The sequence below is a fragment of the Bufo bufo genome, chromosome 4, assembly GCF_905171765.1.
Source record: "Bufo bufo chromosome 4, aBufBuf1.1, whole genome shotgun sequence".
Classification (NCBI taxonomy): domain Eukaryota; kingdom Metazoa; phylum Chordata; class Amphibia; order Anura; family Bufonidae; genus Bufo; species Bufo bufo.
Window position 1 is genome coordinate 342,086,591 of NC_053392.1, and position 18,422 is coordinate 342,105,012.

Genomic DNA, 18,422 nt, shown 5'->3' on the forward strand with positions numbered 1-18,422 from the left:
GAAGGAGGATTAAGTTGTTAAGTTGTTTTCACAGGACAATAAGATCTAGTTCCTAACTTGTTCTCTGGAGTGTTGGTTTTACTGGGGAATAAGATGTTTCTTGGGAGTAAAAGCTCTGACATGTAATGCCTCACTCCTCCACTATCCAAACATGAACTCCCTCTCTCTATCCTTTCAATATCTCACTAGGCTGTAACTCCCACTAAAAGAAGGAAGCAGGACTAGCCCACTCTAACAAGAGGGGAGGAACAGGGAGGTTAGCCCTGTTCCTGCCAACCATTACCTCCTCTGCTTGAATGGTCAATACAATTAAAAATACAATACATTATAAACATTTGCAGTTACCCCAAGGTCTGGGGTAGTACATATGCCACCAATGTCAGATAAGTGCAGGTTGCACCCTGCCCTTAAATATATATTTTTAAAATTATTGGAGATGTTATTCTTAATTTTCAATGTCACCATCTGTATTTTAAAAAAAAGTTCCTGCAATTTTTGCACTCGCCTCTAAGTCTAATAATAGGCACCAATTCTTGGTCTGTAAAGATCACTTTCAACGGTTATTATCCTCACGTGCAGGATTACAGTACCTATATGTAGAAAAAACTGAATCCGCCATGAACAAAATGTGATGGACACATTATAGCTACTCTTTTCTTGTACAAGAATCTCTGCACAAATTACAGAGCATGTCTAGAAAACTTTCTCATTTAAAGTGCATCTGTCAGCAGATTTGTACCTATGAAACTGGTTGATCTGTTGCAAAAGTTATCATGCCTGGCTCTGACTTGTCCTAAAGACTTATGCTCGCTGTGCCATGTGCTTCAGTATCCAGCACAGATGCAGTACAGGAAAGAGGCTTGCAATACAGAAGAGAACTGATAGTGAACCTCTTTCCTGTACTGCACCTGTGCAGGATACTGAAGCGCACAGCACAGTGAGCATGAGACTTTAGGAGAAGTCAGGGCCAGGAGTGATCACGTTTTACACTGCCTGGCCCTGTCAATTAAAGTGCAGAGATCGCAGCATTTGCAGAGACAGCTGAGCCTCTAGGTGTGACGGCAATGCCCCTGTTGCTCCTAGAGGCTCATTTGAATATATTAAAACCTAATTTTCCCCAGCAATGCAGGCACATATGAACATGGGACCAACACAGATGCCTTCCGCTGCCAAGTGCACATGCAACAGGTCAGTCAGTTTCATGTTATACAAATCTGCTGACAGATGCCCGTTAAATTAATCATCTCCTTTCATTGTGCCTATGGTCCATGTGGCTGCTGTAAAATATCTCTAAAAGCTGTAAACAGCAGCTCAGACAGGATGGCGGCCCCATAATCATGTTCAGAAAACAAACAAAAAATAAATCTACAATCAGATAATAAAGACAATTGAAAAAAAAGGAATATGTTTCACCCCCTGGCTTTAAGGTGGATTTACACGTACCAAAAATCGTGCACATTATCATGAATGACCGTTCCTGTGAGCGCTCGTTCCCGATTATCTGGCCATCTAAATGTGCTTCTGATCACCTGATGAATAAGCAAAATGCTCGTTCATCGGGTGATCCTGTCATTCATGCAGGCACTCCAATCATCGTTCCCAGGCAGCAGATCGTGCTGTCTGAACAGCGATCTGCTGCCCAGAAACAATAATTCTGTATGGGGACAAGAGATCGCTATAGTGTCAAGGAGATTGCTGCATGTAAATACAGTGGTCTCCTTCACTGAACGAGCAGCCGACTGTCAGGAAGGAATGCTTCCTTCCTGACAATCAGCTGTTCCAGTGGCCTGTGTAAACCCACCTCTCCATTTCAAAATTCTCCTCTATAGAATTTCTGGTGCACTGACTGTTGGAAAATGAGGCATATGTAATGCTATTCTTAGTTTATCTGCCCTGTATCTGGGGTCTTTTCTAAAACAGTGTTTCTCAACTCCAGTACTCAGGGCCCACCTGTTGGTCATGTTTTAAGGATTTCCTTAGTATTTAGTAGGTGATATAATTTGTGTCAATGCATCAGGATTTACCAAAGGAATTTATTCTGTGGGTTGTTCTCAAATGATGTCCTGCAGGTGGGTCCTTAGGACTGGAGTTGAGGAACGCTCATCTAAAACACGATCAGGATCAAATTTAGCCATTAGTCCTAACGGCAGCGTCTTTCACTTTAAATTGTCTGAATTATTGTAGGACTACAGTGTGTTATCCAATCTGTAAAGAAGGTCTAAATTTAAGATATTAGAGATCTACTTAAATGGAAGAGTATGTAACTCATGGAGAAGTAATTTAGTTTTCATATCCTAGATCGTTTGTATTATTCATAATCTCTGAAGTGAAGATAGTGTTTGTCTCTAAATTTCCATGACAATCACTGAGTGGCTTCATACTGTTTAATAACTAGAATTACAGGCAGGATGTTCACATGGAGAAGTTAATAGAGATGTTAATAACAGAACATGTAGATACGTAAAGACCCAGTCTAAATTAGACAATAAAATGTCTATATTATTCTGCTCTACATGCTCAATATTTTTTATTCTTCAATTTGTGTTTAGTGGAAAATACACAGTACACATAGAGCAATACCACTTGTAACTTGGGTAGACAGGTGCAAGGTGGTACAACTCACCTTATCTAGTTGTACTGGGGGCACAACATCCCATAGGATAGAAAATATGGATGGGAAGTTCGGCAAGGAAAACCCCAAAATGCTGCTTGTCTGCTGACTGCTTGTCAGTGTATAAATGCAATGCATTTCAGGACTGTACCAGTTCCTTCCTCAGGCAGTACACATTAGGTAATAATAAACAGTTGCCGATATATAATACATATACACAGCCTGTATGTTCTGCAATTTTGCTATATAGACTTTTTCTGCCTCTTTGTTCATAAGCAAGAAGTATTTGTCAAGATTTTCATGGGGGATGCTTAACTCCCCTGGAGCATGCTGACCCCTTCTTCCATCTTCTCTATTTCTTCCATTCACAGCAAGTTGGGCACGTCTAGTGTGGCTATATCACCTACAATCATAATAATAATCTTTATTCACATAGCAACAACAGTGCTTTACAATCAGTGGGTTCATGTACAACTAAATCATAGTATTACATAGTAACCAACAAGTCAACTGTTAAAACAAGAGGAATGGTGACCCTGCTTGCAAGAGCTTACAATCTTTGAGGAGATAGGGGTGACACAAAAGGTTCAGATGAAAGATGTTGAAGGGGGTGAATGGACATGAGTTAGAGAATGTGATAGACCACTGTAAAAAAAATAGTTTTTAGGGAGTGCCTAAAACTGTGGATGTTGTGAATTAAAGAGAAAGTTAATACAAGGCACTGATTAATGTATTGTTATCATCCATATTGCTCTCTTTGCTGGCTGGATTAATTTTTACATCACATTATACACTGCTTGTTTCCATAGTAATGACCACTCTGCAACCCATCAGCGGTGGCCTTGCTTTCACACTATAGGAAAAAGCACCAGCCTTTGTGAACTCCCACAGTCCTAGCCACCTGAAAGGCCTGCATATTTTCCTATAGTGTGCAAGCATTGCCAAAGCTGTTGGATTGCAGGGTGGTCATAACTGTGGAAACGAGCAGTGTATAATGTGATGGAAGAATTAATCTAGCCAGCAAAGGAAGCAATATGGATAATAATACATTAGTAAGTGCCATGTATTAACTTTATCTACATAATAAATGCTATTTGCTGAGGTGAAACAACCCCTTTAACCTAATTGCTTAGGGTACGGCATTCCAGGGAATCGGTGCCGCTGAAGAGAAGTTTGGAAGATGGGAGTGAAGTTCAGATTATGCTGGGTGTTAATCATAAATCATTTGCAGAGCACAGCACATGAGTAAGGTGGTAGATAGAAATGAGGGAGGTGATATGGGGGTGCAGTACTGTATAAGCAACCAGTGCAATGACTGGCATAGGGTGGAGGCATTGGAGAAGTGGTTAGTTGGATATATTAGCCTGTCTACTGTATTTGTAGTGCCCTGGAGCAAGGGTACTTCGAACTATGGATGTTGTGGATATTTGCCCCTATTGCTATTATGCAAAAGCCATCTACTCACTTCTTTATTGCACTTTGAAGGGTTTATACACACTGTGATTTTTGCTGCTGTGTCACTTATATTGTTTCATATTGTTGCATTTGTTATGTTTATTGTTATATATGCTGTTTATTTGCAGTGTTATTGCACTCTATCTGCAATGCCCCGTGGAAAGGGTTAATGCACAGCTAGATTTTATGATTTTCTCCCTCTGCAATGTTTTGGAGGGAGAAAGACACACTGATGTTTTGATGGCTGATTTAGCTCTGTTCTTTAGGTATGGAAAAAAAACTTCTTAGTCATTCCCATAGACTTGCATTAACACTATACAAGTCTATGACAAACAGAAATTGCAACAATGTTTCTGTTAATGCTGTGATTCTCTGCTTCTTCACTCCCACTAGAACTAGGAGGTTCTAGTTTAGCTAGACACTATATATAATGAGAGTAGTCAGGCCCCCTAATTGTCTGCAGACAGGGACAAGTGCTTAATAATAGAGACTTTGTCCTGGGTCGCCAACCTTTTGATCAGGGAGCCAGCCAGACAACTGAACCACAGACCCTGGGCCACCAGCCCTTTGACCAGAGAGCCAAGTCAAGACTTCTTACAGATATACCAACTAGCCAGCCTGATTACTGGGAGGATGTTGAAATGCCAGCTTTCTTCACATTGGGGCTCAAACAGAACGCCATCACTGCCTGAGGAGCCCGTCAACAAAATCCTGTCCAACTACAAGTAGCCAAATGGATTGGACCTAATTATAATGTGAAAGCAGAGTGCTTCAGCAGTTGAGGACTGTGCTACAAACAGGTAATAGTCTTATATCACATCACAGAGAAATAGCCGACTATGAGTTACTCAGACTGTCGAGACGTAGGAAACACCTATTTTATGAGAAGGGTCATCTCAAACATAACCAGTGAGTGACCAGAAAAAGACAGAGGACTGGTGCAGCTCTGGGGAAGAATCGCTGCCGTAACATGCATATGCTTATACATTGAACTCAATAATAAACCAGTAGACAATAAGTTCATGAGAGTACCCTCTTGTGAAAGCTACAAGAATTCTGGTCATTACTAATGTTGATCGCAAATATTCTAATCGCGAATTTCTATTGCGAATATCTGCACTTTGAGAATTCACGAAGATGTAGAATATAGTGCTATATATTCGTATTTTTTTTTCCAATCAGTAACCTCCCTTCTTGTTTGTGGTCAATGAGAAGGCTGCAATATATTTGTCAGAGCTTAGCAACATCCCCAGCAACCAATAGGAAAGTTGCCTACCCCTTTACTATATAAGAAACTCCCCAGCAGCCATTTTCTGCAGTGTCATTGCTGTGCTCTGTCCTTTCATCTGGATCCTATTCCTTATCCAATTACATTAGATAGTTAGTTAGCTCATATATATAATACAGATCGTTAGTGGGAGATAGTCGCTGTAGGTTAGATAGTGATATAGTGTAGCTTATAGGTTCCAGTGTAGGGTGTTAGGTAGTGTGATAGGAATTACTGTTTCTCTGATGTCCATACATACATACATGCTACAGACATAGTGCTGTGATGTCACAATATTTAGTGCACCATTCAATAATATATACCCAGACCTGATAAAATGTGAAGTTGCATGTATTGTTAAAAAAATATGCGCATCATTAGTGCCAATTAGCGCAATCATGAAAATAATGACTGGAGATCACGAAATCTAGAATTCACAAATTTATTGCAAACATTATGCGAAAATTTGCGAAATATCGCAAAAACTAATATTGCCTATGCCGCTAATCACTAGTCATTACCTTTTACATTTATATCTGTCCAGGGGATTTTGAGCTATGCATCAAAAAAATAGGGCTCTACCTGCTATAATGGCATTCTTACAACTTAATCAGGGTAGAATGCTGGACCAAAAATCAACATTGTGTTAAAAGGTGGACATTTACAACAAATGCTTGTAACATGCTTTAATTTCCTAGAACAAACAAGAAACTCTCTGTGGATTCTATCTAGTGTGATTTGAATTTATAGACCATAACTGTCAGATAACTTGAAAAAAAATGTTTCTTGTTGATCTCCTTATGCTAAATTGGAGAGCAGTGAGAAATGTCAGCCAGCAAGTCGACAGGCAACGTGTATGTTCTTTGTAATGACGATAGAACAGCATGGGTTTGTGCTGAGTTTTAAAGTCTATGACCTCCATATTGTAGATAATTTAAGCATATACAAACTTTAATGACTTAAACTTGTAGATCTGTGGCCCTTCACATTAATTAAGCAATGGCAAACTGTTATGATTTATCTCTGTCATTACTGTAATGAACAGTTGCACTGTACTTTGACAAATAACCCATTGTTGGTGATTAGGAATGACTTCACATTTCTAACAATACTGTCATAGCAGGAAAAGTATATCCCTGTGTTTAGAAGGACTTACATGGCTCCTCACTCAGCACATTTGGAGCACAAAGGGTTTTTTATGCTCATTACAGCTAGATTTTTCGTTGGCAGAAATGAGTTAGACCTAACCCAAGCAATGGATTTAAGAGTGTCACTCTGAGAATATCTACATATTTATAATAAATAGATATAAATGAAAAAAAAAATAATGCATATGTAAAAGGTCAATGAGAATTTTCAGCAAACTTTTTATATGTCATAAAGAAATATCAAATGCTTTGACGAGACCCCTACTAATCAAAGCTTTTTTTTTGTTTTACTTCATTTTGCATATAGTTAGATAAAATACAAAGAATTACATAAATAGTCAAATGTCTAATACAGAAAGATCCAAGTTACAAAATAATATACTAATACATCAACTGATATCCATTCCTCAACTAAAAAAGTATCGGAAGAAACATGGGAGAGAAAAAAGGAAAGGATTGGGAAGGGAAGAGGGAGGAGGCAGAGTGACTCACTGAACCAAGCGTGATCTATGCGTCAGCTGAATAGAAATAGTCAGCATCTCTAAACAATACCGAGCCTCAAAAATAATACAAAACCCAGCTTCATAAGTGATAGTAAGAAATACGAAGGATATTTATCCTTCACTGTTTATTTGGATCTCGGAAAGGAGTGCAACCATGGCAACCATATCTTGCAGAAACTGGGGTGAGTTCTGTTTATTCTGTTAGACAATCCTCAAACTGACATATCTGAATAGTTTTATCTATCCAGTTGTTTTAAAGTGAATTCGACGATTTGAGAATAAATTGGCTTAGCAGGCTTAGTGATAAAAATATTTAGTAAGTGTGAAATGGGACCCTGGCCGCCATTTTGCAGCACATGGCCGACGCCTCATGCTGATTCTAGAGATATGGATAGTGTTTCAAATCAATACGTCCTACCTGGATGGTCAACCCCTCTTCCAGTCTGCAGCACAGATGTCTCTGAGGAAAGCACTCAGAAATGTGACTTCAGCACAATGGGGGTTTGGTATGCTATCTAATTATCATTACATGGAATAACATAAAATAAAAGGCAATATAAAAGAAGACAGAGTGCAAAAAAAAATTTAGACTAGCACATCCAGAGTCACAGGTGCACATCCATAAAGCCAACATGCAGACATCAAACAAAATACGTATGGCAGCACACTGTTATACATCCAAACAAAAGAACTAGGGATTATTTTGGATTGCAGTAGTATTATACCTACTATACATGGAAATTGAAAGCTCTTTGCACACATTTTTGATCAAATGTGTGTCAGGCCCATCTACCAATGTCAAGGTGGCTTCTACAGATGGGTACCTAACACTAACAGGCACCGCCTACTCCTGCAGAGGGAGGCAAGGTGGATAATGCAGACGGGCGCCATGGGCCCAGCGGGCATGAATGACAGGAATGATATGTCTGTCTTTCTGTAATTTACGCGCGCCCATTACATTCGGACATGCATCCAAGGGCTCTTGTCTCTCCATACTCTGCCAGCCCCCGCCTTTAGGTTTCTCGCTTTTCACTCAGTATAGTGTGCCTATGCCCATTTTGCTATTAGTTACATGCTCGTCTTTGACTGCGCTAATATAATGCGCTCCCCTTATTTACTGGAATATCGTATGTGCTGTTTTTGTATTACACTTACATCACCTATCCATGCCCCTGTATATATGTCCCACTTTGTGTGGGTACCAGCAAGTGAATTATGTTTGCTTCAGTGCCTATTTGTATTTGATTGCACCCGTGTTAGTCACTGCTGCACGCATGTTTTTAATATATGTCATTTCATCCTAGGGGCGCGCAGCTGTGGCTGACGGCGTCGGCAGTCCCCTGTCCGCCTCTATAAAATGCGCACTTGCGTCATGACGTATTGAGCGGCCTGAGGAAGCGCGATCCCACGCGCAAAATGGCCGTCGCCGCTTGTAACATTGTGTCCGCCCCTGGATCTCTAATTTATCAACTTCCAAGGAAGCTTCAATAAAGATACGCATCTATATCCTGGTGAGTGCCGCAACCTTGTTACTTTCTTCTCTTCATATCGTGAACCTTTGCCTGATGTCTTTTGTTGCTGAGCACCACGCGTTGGATACCTTCATACCGCATGCATGCTGACCTAGATACCTTAGCGGTTTCATCTGTGGGGGCAGTGCCGCCGTGTTTCTTTCTCTCCCAGTGCTTACCTAACACTAACAGAACTGCCTCTTCTGGGCTTAACCTAAGCCTACAATGTTCAAAATAGGTTAGAAAGAGGTCAGAATTAAAGGGCACAGAAGCAAACAGTACTTAATTAAGTGTGTAAATGACCCTTACAACACATAAGTTCTGAAAAAGGGAGGGTCTGCTTGTCTCCAGTGTGAAAGTATCAGTGATTTCACTGCCATTAGTATGTGCGCCAATAAATTTGTTTTGGAGGGTGCGAAACTTGGTACTTACCTAACAAAAACTCAGATCCATGGATAGTGTAACGACAGATGCATAGACTTTTTGAATGGATTCAACTTGTGGGAGTACAACTGCCACTCTGGTGTGCATCTAGGTAATAGTTTGTAGTGGTTTTTCTAAAGTCGAACATATGTGGAAAACCCATGAGAGAAGTTTAGTACCTGGTTAACCTCTGAATCTGAGAGTGAAATACCTAGCTGTCTCTCCCAGGCCTTAATATACTCTGGTCTAGAGATAGAACTACCAGGTCCAAACAGTGCATAAAGATACACGATTTTCCTGGTGGAGACACTCATCAGGTCATTTAAGTGCAGCTTGTATAATTTGTCACATTAGAAGTGGTTTTTACTATCCATTTGAGACAACAACCAGATTGATAATTGGTAATGATAATTCTGCAGCAAATACTTAGTATCAATGATTAAGGTGAATATTTGACTATGCATAAAAACCTATAAAACAAAAATAAATCCTAAATATATCTTATAAAGATGAACTCACCAAATTCTAAAGTAAATGTTGGAGCAGTTTTGTGTATGTACAACCATAACAATATGTGTATGAAATATGGGAGAAGGATAACCAAAAATGGCTTTGTGCAGCTCAAATTAATTACCAGTTTAAAGGTGTTTCTGACTGGTAATTTTTTAAAAGTACCAGAATGGTCCCTGCTGATCTCTACTTTTTAGTGCCTTTTGACAAACTGTAAATGACCATTCATTCTATCAATGGCTGAGGTGAGTCACTGCTATGGCCTTTGATTTACTTTGTTAATCTGTAGAAGGAAAAATTTGGTTCACGGCAATCTATACAATAATATAGGGTATTAATAGAGATGAGCGAATCGAAGGTGACAAAGTGGAATTTGGTACAAATTTCAAAAAAAATTCGATTAGCACCGAATGCGAATTTCCTTGCGCTTTGTAGTAACAAATCGCATTTTTCCTAAAATGGCGGTTGCACATGTGAGGACATGAAGAAAGGAAGTCTGGGAAGACGGGATCACCCATACTGACATGCATGCAGCCAATCAGCAGCCAGCCAGCCCTGTGATGTCACAGCTATATAAATACGGCAGCCATCTTAGATTCTGCCATTCACCAGTGTACTTAGTGCAGGGAGAGACGTGTCTGCAGGCGCTATGGACAGTGATAGAAAAATTGTCATTGTGCTAAAAAAAAAATATATATTTACAAGTGCAGGTAAAGATTATTCAAGGTGTGGGGAAAGGATAGGGAGGAATCATTCCACAGCATTTCTGTTGAACAGGGTTCAGTAGGGGAGGTGATAGCCTGGTTAATAGGAACAATCAGATTATACTTTGCTGCACTGACTGGGGATCCAAATTGCCATTATACAACTCTGTAATTCCAGCAAACCATTCTTGTTATTGGGGTGCAAGTGCTGTTTGATAAAAGTATAAAAAAGTATACATATTAGGTACTTCCGTATCGACCGGCTCTATAAAAATATCACATGACCTAACCCCTTAGATGAACACCGTAAAAAATAAAAAATTAAAACTGTGCCAAATAAACCATTTTTGGTCACCTTACATCACAAAAAGTGTAATAGCAAGCGATCAAAAAGTCATATGCACCCCAAAATAGTGCCAATCAAACCGTCATCTAATCCCGCAAAAAATGAGACCCTACCTAAGATAATCGCCCAAAAACTAAAAAAACTATGGCTCTCAGACTATGGAGACACTAAAACATGATTTTTTTTGTATCAAAAATGAAATCATTGTGTAAAACTTACATAAATAAAAAAAATGGATACATATTAGGTATGGCCGCGTCCGTGACAACCTGCTCTATAAAAATACTACATGATCTAACCTGTCAGATGAATGTTGTTAATAACAAAAAAAAAAAAACGGTCCCAAAAAAGCTATTTCTTGTTACCTTGCCTCACAAAAAGTGTAATATAGAGGAACCAAAAATGTACCCTAAACTAGTACCAACAAAACTTCCACCCTATCCCGTAGTTTCTAAAATGGGGTCACTTTTTTGGTGTTTCTACTCTAGGGGTGCATCAGGGGGGCTTCAAATGGGACATGGTGTCCAAAAAAACTGTCTAGCAAAATCTGCCTTCCAAAAACCGTATGGCATTCCTTTACTTCTGCGCCCTGCCGTGTGCCCGTACAGCAGTTTACGACCACATATGGGGTGTTTCTGTAAACTACAGAATCAGGGCCATAAATAATGAGTTTTGTTTGGCTGTTAACCCTTGCTTTGTAACTGGAAAAAAATATTAAAATGGAAAATTTGCCAAAAAAGTGAAATTTTGAAATTGTATCTCTATTTTCCATTAATTCTTGTGGAACACCTAAAGGGTTAACAACGTTTGTAAAATCAGTTTTGAATACCTTGAGGGGTGTAGTTTCTAGAATGGGATCATTTTTGGGTGGTTTCTATCATGTAAGCTTCACAAAGTGACTTAAGACCTGAACTGGTCCTTAAAGAGTTGGTTTTTGAAAATTTCTGAGAAATTTCAAGATTTACTTCTAAACTTCTAAGCCTTGTAACGTCCCCCAAAAATAAAATGTCATTCCCAAAATGATCCTAACATGAAGAAGACATATGGGAAATGTAAAGTAATAACTATTTTTGTAGGTATTAATATGTATTATAGAAGTAGAGAAATTGAAACTTGGAAATTTGCTAATTTTTAAAAAAATTGGCAAATTTGTTATTTATTTATAAATAAAAATGAATTTTTTGGACTCCATTTTACCAGTGTCATGAAGTACAATATGTGACGAAAAAACTATCTCAGAATGGCCTATATAAGTCAAAGCGTTTTAAAGTTATCACCACATAAAGTGACACTGGTCAGATTTGCAAAAAATGGCATGGTCCTTAAGGTGAAGAATGGCAGGGTCCTTAAGGTGAAAAATGGCAGGGTCCTTAAGGGGTTAAACCCAAATGGGCGTGTATCACAGACAATGGAAAACTTCATCAAGCATTAAAGATCCCTACGGACCTGTTTGGTAATTGGGCATTTTTTTTTTATAGAAGATATTCATTGTAGAGCATACTGTAAAACATGACCGTACTGATGTAGTAGGATTGGCCCCATTTTGAGTTATCTGTGAGTGTATTAATCTCATACTAGTGTTTTAGGGAGGGACAGAGCAACGGGTGATTTAAAGTATAGTAGTTTAATTGATTTATAACCTAAATCAATACTTAAAACTAGTTTGTTTCAAAAATAAAATATAAAAAATAAAAAATAAATAATAAAAAATGGGAAGGAAAAAGGGAAGGAAAAAGGGGGGATGGGAGGGACAGGGCCGATATAATGAAAATGGCCATGCTATGCACTATCAGAAGGTATATTAATTTCATATTGGCATGTCTGGGGAATAGAACTGAGTATAAAATACAGTAGGAGTATAGTAATTTTAATGGGTGATTTTTCATATGAGTAAATGTTGGAAACTGATTTGTTTCAGAGAAAGAGGGAGAAGAAGGGAGCACAAGAAAGAAAGAATGTAACAAAACATTATCCTCTCCAAGTCCGGAAAATCGTAAGTATCAATATGATGTAGTGGTGTGTTTTTGTTACGAAACTGTATCGACTATTCTCATAGACACAGTTTTATAAATGCAACTAACATCCCCTTTATTATAGGGGCAGTGGTGTAGAACTGCAAACGTGTACTATATAAGAATAGTATTGGCAGTTGGAGACTGGAGAGTAATAGATGGTCTGGTTTGCAAAGGACATAAGGGGAAAGGGAGATATAATATCATAAAATATTGTGGTTTTTAAATCCATTATGTGAATATATATAAAAATTATTCTTGATAAATTACCATTTGTAAAATATCACTAAATATTAAATATTAATGAAAAAATATAATAGTGAATAACAAAAACATAAAAAATGAATTAAAATAATAATAATAGATATAAAAATAATAAGAAATAATAATAAAAAAGAAAAAGAAAAAAATTGATATAAAAAAAAACAAGGGAGAATTAAATTACCCTAGAAGATGGTCTCATTTATTTCGTTTAACCCTTGTGGCGCAAGGGTATCTAATTGGTACATCTAATAGACTTCTCGTCGCTGGAGAGTACTGAACCGATCATATGGGTTATCTAGTATGTAATCGATTGGTGTGATCTTGATTAGATGTTTCTCTCTCTCTGATCTAGAGGCACAATGTCTGGAGAGACTATGTTTTTGGTAATGCTTTTGTACACTGCTCAAAAAAATATAGGGAACACAAAAATAACACATCCTAGATCTGAGTTAATTAAAAATTCTTCTGAAATACTTTGTTCTTTACATAGTTGAATGTGCTGACAACAAAATCACACAAAAATAAAAAAATGGCAATCAAATTTTTCAACCCATGGAGGTCTGGATTTGGAGTCACACTCAAAATTAAAGTGGAAAAACACACTACAGGGTGATCCAACTTTGATGTAATGTCCTTAAAACAAGTCAAAATGAGGCTCAGTAGTGTGTGTGGCCTCCACGTGCCTGTATGACCTCCCTACAACGCCTGTGCATGCTCCTGATGAGGTGGCGGACGGTCTCCTGAGGGATCTCCTTTCAGACCTGATCTAAAGCATCTGCCAACTCCTGGACAGTCTGTAGTGCAACGGGACGTTGGTGGATAGAGCGAGACATGATGTCCCAGATGTGCTCAATTGGATTCAGGTCTGGGGAACGGGCGGGCCAGTCCATATCATCAATGCCTTCGTCTTGCAGGAACTGCTGACACACTCCAGCCACATGAGGTCTAGCATTGTCTTGCATTAGGAGGTACCCAGGGCCAACCGCACCAGCATATGGTCTCACAAGGGGTCTGAGGATCTCATCTCGGTACCTAATGGCAGTCAGGCTACCTCTGGCGAGCACATGGAGGGCTGTGCGGCCCTCCAAAGAAATGCCACGCCACACCATTACTGACCCAATGCCAAACCGGTCATGCTGGAGGATGTTGCAGGCAGCAGAACGTTCTCCACGGTGTCTCCAGACTCTGTTACGTCTGTCACATGTGCCCAGTGTGAACCTGCTTTCATCTGTGAAGAGCAATTTGCCAATCTTGGTGTTCTCTGGCAAATGCCAAACGTCCTGCACGGTGTTGGGCTGTAAGCACAACCCCCACCTGTGAACGTCGGGCCCTCATGGAGTCTGTTTCTGACCGTTTGAGCAGACACATGCACATTTGTGGCCTACTGGAGGTCATTTTGCAGGGCTCTGGCAGTGCTCCTCCTGTTCCTCCTTGCACAAAGGCGGAGGTAGCGGTCCTGCTGCTGCGTTGTTGCCCTCCTACGGCCTCCTCCACGTCTCCTGATGTACTGGCCTGTCTCCTGGTAGCGCCTCCATGCTCTGGACACTACGCTGACAGACACAGCAAACCTTCTTGCCACAGCTCGCATTGATGTGCCATCCTGGATAAGCTGCACTACTTGAGCCACTTGCTTGGGTTGTAGACTCCGTCTCATGCTACCACTAGAGTGAAAGCACCGCCAGCATTCAAAAGTGACCAAAACATCAGCCAGGAAGCATAGGAACTGAGAAGTGGTCTGTGGTTCACCACCTGCAGAACCACTCCTTTATTGGGGGTGTCTTGCTAATTGCCTATAATTTCCACCTGTTGTCTATCCCATTTGCACAACAGCATGTGAAATTGATTGTCACTCAGTGTTGCTTCCTAAGTGGACAGTTTGATTTCACAGAAGTGTGATTGACTTGGAGTTACATTGTGTTGTTTAAGTGTTCCCTTTATTTTTTTGAGCAGTGTATATTGTGCCTATGCTGGTTTAGCCTACAATGTAACTCTTGAGTTGTGCGGCCTACATATTGAAGCCCGCAGCTACACTCAATAAGATAAATTACATAGCTGGATTGACATGTTAGGTGATACTTTATCGCAAAGGTAGTCTCATTTCTATTTGAAGAGAAGTATGTGCAATTATTGGTTATAACCTTACAGCATAGGCACCGACTTTTTCCACATTTTTAAATGCCTAATTTTTTAGGGGATAAAGATGGGCCGTCTAAACTAACTTTTTTATGTTGTATCGGCTTACTCGGAGCGAGGAGATTCTTAATAGTCGGGGCTCTCCTTTAGATCATTCTGGGCTTAGGGGGTAAATATTTGTCAAGATATGGATCCGGTAATAGGATATGCCAAATGTTTTGAAAAAATTGTGCGTATAGTGTTGTTGGATGTATTGAACTGTGTGACAAAATTTATATTCATTTCTGTATGTATTCCTTGTCTTTTTGTGGGCTGTAGACAGGTTTCTTCTGTGTCAGTAGTTGTTCTACTATAGGTTTTTTTTATAAGTTTCCTGGGATAGACTTTCTAAATAATGATTCGCCAATATATTACCCAATCTTCAATGGAAATTCCCGGACAATCAATTTGCCAAGCCTTTTGTGCAGGAGAACGTGTTTCATTAAATCGTGCTGAGCCGAGGTGGCCTCCTCATGCTGCTGCCACCTCCACACTTTGTCGTTGTGCCACTCTGTGGCATCCTCATGCTGCTGACACCTCCACAATCTCTCGTCGTCATGCCACTCTATGGCATTCTAATGCTGCTGCCACCTCCACAATCTCTCGTCGTTGTGCCACTCTGTGGCCTCCTCATGCTACTGACACCTCCACACTTTGTCGTCGTACCACTCTGTGGCCTCCTCATGCTACTGACACCTCCACACTTTTTTTCGTCGTGCCACTCTGTGGCCTCCTAATGCTGCTGACACCTCCACACTTTGTCGTCGTGCCACTCTGTGGCATCCTCATGCTGCTGACACCTCCACAATCTCTCGTCGTCATGCCACTCTATGGCATTCTAATGCTGCTGCCACCTCCACAATCTCTCGTCGTTGTGCCACTCTGTGGCCTCCTCATGCTACTGACACCTCCACACTTTGTCGTCGTGCCACTCTGTGGCCTCCTCATGCTGCTGACACCTCCACACTTTGTTATCGTGCCACTCTGTGGCCTCTTCATGCTGCTGCCACCTCCACAATCGTTCGTCGTCATCCAACCCTGTGGCGTCCTCATGCTGCTGACACCTCCACAATCTCTCGTCGTCGTGCCACTTTATGGCTTTCTCATGCTGCTGCCACCTCTACAATCTCTCGTCGTCATGCCACTCTGTGGCCTCCTCATGCTGCTGACACCTCCACACTTTGTCGTCGTGCCACTATGTGGTCTCCTCATGCTGCTGACACCTCCACACTTTGTCGTCGTGCCACTATGTGGTCTCCTCATGCTGCTGACACCTCCACACTTTGTCGTCGTGCTACTCTGTGGCCTTCTCATGCTGCTGCCACCTTCACACTCTGTCATTGTGCCACTCTGTGGCCTCCTGATGCCGCTACCACCTACAGACTCCGTCATTGGGCCACTCTGGCGTATGATTTGGTAGCCAAAAGCAGGAGTAGGTACAAAACACAGAAGACTTGCAAATATTTCGTTCACGTGTCATCTTTGTTTTGGATCCACTCCTGATTTTATGGCATTAGCAATACTGAAGGATTACTGACCAAATGCTGACCGAGTGAAGGTGGATGCTCCACAGACAGGATCCGTTCTTTGGGGTTATTGTTCTGACGGATCAGAGGAAGGGTAAAATTATCAGTGACGTCAACACAAACTTACTGCTGACACCCTCGCCAATCTGTCCGGCGGACCTTACTTGTTGAAGTGTTTAATAGAACAGGTTCTGTAGAGATCTATATGGAATCAGCTGACGACGGTGTAAAAGGAGTGCACTCTTTCACACTACAGTAGGATCTTGGGCCTCTGCACGGTTCTTTATACCTAGCGCTAACATCGAACTGTAAGGCTGAGTTCATACTTGAGTTATTTGGTCAGGTTTGGACCTGTGACTGCCCAAATAACTGAAGTGTGCAGTGATTCTAAGTGCGACCCCTGTAATCTGCATGTCATACAGACTCACAGTATTATTTCACTACTAAAGCAGACTCCCTATGTGTGTGACTGCAAGGCACAGTGTCCTACAACACTATAAAGTCTCTCCCCAGCCAGGAAATAGCCGTTTGTAACACGATTCGCCGCAAATTAATTCGGATCAAAACTTTTTTTTCCCCAGAAAATTTGGCGGACCAGCAAATCGAATTTTTAAAAAATTTGCTCATCTCTAGTTATTGAAACAATTATGTTATCGTTCATGATCGAGTCATCTAGACTGACATATGCTTCACCACCTTTTGATTTATGATTTATGAGTAACTGCTACAATTTTTTTTATTAATAAGCACTGTACAAAATCAACCACTCAGCTACATCTCTAATGATGGACTCTATTTCTGCCTTCCTTTGCATAATATAGATAGCTGCTGGCTTCCTTATTACAGTGTGCTCTGTTGGGGATCATGTATTAAAACTAGCTTAGAGGAAATCCAATATTTTAGACCATGACAATAAACATAATTTTCATTTAATATTCCCATGAATATAATTGTTACTTGGGTTTAAACATAATCTCAACATTATATAGGATTTTTTTTTCCATATTCCAAGAGGACCACAACAATTTTGGTATTTAAAGGGAATCTGCCACCCTTGTTCCTCCTGCTTCCTCTGCCAATCAAAGTCAAAGACACCCTGGCAGAACCCATGCTTTCCATTATAAGACAAAACCATTTGAACAGAATATAATCTCACTATATAATCAGTGTGCTTCACTGTGACACGGGTTGCCGTACTTACTCGCTTTAGTAGCTCTCTGGCGTACTGGCTGTGGGGTCATCATGGGCACTCTGACTGGTCTGCAGCTATGTCTCCTCTTACACTACAAGCTGTAATGCACTGTGTGTTCTGATACCTTTCTATCAAACCCATCATTAACATTTCCAGTGACCTGTGTTGCAGTAGCCCTTCTGTAAGATTGGACCAGATGGGCTAGCCATTGATTCCAGTATGCATTAATGAACCTAGGTGACACATGACTGTTTGCTTGTTCACAGGTTGTCCTTCACTGGACCTCTTTTAGTAGATACTAACTACTACATACTGGGAAAACCTGACATTTTGGAGATTTTTCCCACACTGTCAACCAGCTACAATGGTTATGTGATTCTCTCATGTTAATTATTGTGCACATTTTATTTACAAAATATATCTTTTTTTTTTTTACAAAAAATTAAGAAATACATTTCACATATGTAAAAACTATACTTTCGCTCTGAAAGTATGCTTTTTTGAAGTAAGAGCATGTTCATATTGGTGTTCCTATTTCTATTGTTCTACTCCATTATAGGAGAAGAACAGGAAAAATAATGGAACCACTAGTTCACTCACATGATGGACACAAACAATGTCTGATGGACCGCATTTGACTATAATGGATTCTGTTGAGTTTCCGGCATGCGACCCAGCATTTTACCGCGCAATATAGGCAAGCCTGCTGTGCTATTGTGCCTGTAATTTTGATATAATCTATGACAGAGGCCCACCAAATTTACACTGTTATACAAGC